The sequence below is a fragment of the Penaeus monodon genome, chromosome 30 (genome assembly GCF_015228065.2).
Source record: "Penaeus monodon isolate SGIC_2016 chromosome 30, NSTDA_Pmon_1, whole genome shotgun sequence".
NCBI lineage: Eukaryota > Metazoa > Arthropoda > Malacostraca > Decapoda > Penaeidae > Penaeus > Penaeus monodon.
This window is the reverse complement of record NC_051415.1, coordinates 10,703,000-10,704,190: the sequence shown is the minus strand read 5'-3', so window position 1 is coordinate 10,704,190 and position 1,191 is coordinate 10,703,000. Positions and strand designations below refer to the sequence as shown.

General features: G+C 28.4%; 1 protein-coding gene across 1 annotated transcript in view; it reads left to right on the top strand.

Annotated features, from left to right (window-relative positions):
- LOC119592512 (insulin gene enhancer protein ISL-1-like) overlaps positions 1-1,191 on the top strand; it is a gene marked incomplete in the record, with an annotated part of 47,762 nt that overhangs the window by 3,426 nt on the left and 43,145 nt on the right.

Genomic DNA, 1,191 nt, shown 5'->3' with positions numbered 1-1,191 from the left:
GAATATATCCAGAACTTGGACTATAAATCCTGAATTGTTAGAATATATAGAGTATGATTAGCACATTTAAATAGCAAAATGCATGAGATTTAAGAAAACAGTGTATGGTGTAACTAAATTAAAATTCAAGACAGTAACAAGTAAGGCCCGCAGATAGAGCTTGTATATTTTTGTTAACGGGTAATGCTTGTAATGTTGATATTACTATTGACTACCAATAATGTTACGACTATTAATGACATTGTTTTTATACTTGCATTGTCGTCTTCTTGAATAGTGGATGTTATATCCTAAGTAACGATATAAGGAGCAACAAAATCTGGAATTGTTCTATAGAAATAGCTTTTAGGGAAATTAGTTATTAGAATTCCGATAATGACTAAGATGGTGATTAGAATTACTGAACAAAATGCAATTAATATAATGAAGGAAGGGGAGAAAAACATATTAACGTATCTTTTATCTATTATTGATAATTGAATGGGCAGTGAGTTTTTTAAAAATACCGCAATAGATAGAGGAAATTACAATAGATAATGGAATTTATGAATATGGCAGTAATGATGACAAATGTAATTATTGAAAGACTGTTATATTTTGAAAGTGATTTTGATTATTTTAATGATGTTAAGTTATTGTAGGTGAATATAAGGTTAATAATGTTAATGATTACGTTTTTTGCAGGGTAATTTTGACTGTGAAAATTGATTAGTAATAATTCCTCAGGGAATATCGGTAGATGCTACCATTTATATAAATATTGATTTTCCTAATGATGAAATTTATTTGTGAATTATTCTAATGTTAAGGTGATAATATATATGATCTTTTGAATTCATGATATTTATTGAGTCATCAATGACGTACTTAAGTTTGCATTATATTGCTGATGAAAATTATATGGATGATGCAAGTCGCGTTTAAATGTATGGTAATAATAGTAAATGGAAAGGATAATTGTAAAATCAGTGATAACGATAATAATTAACATTGAAAACAGCGACAGTGATAGAGATGATATTCAAATTTATTATCATTTGACTGGAAATACCATCAAAATCAGTCGGTATACCAGCAAATTCCCGTTCACAAGAAAAGTTATTCAAAAATGTATGATGATCAGATATTGTTCACTCCATGTAATAGAAGTCAGTTAGTATGAAGAACTTGAAGTGCATATTGAGAGCGTCC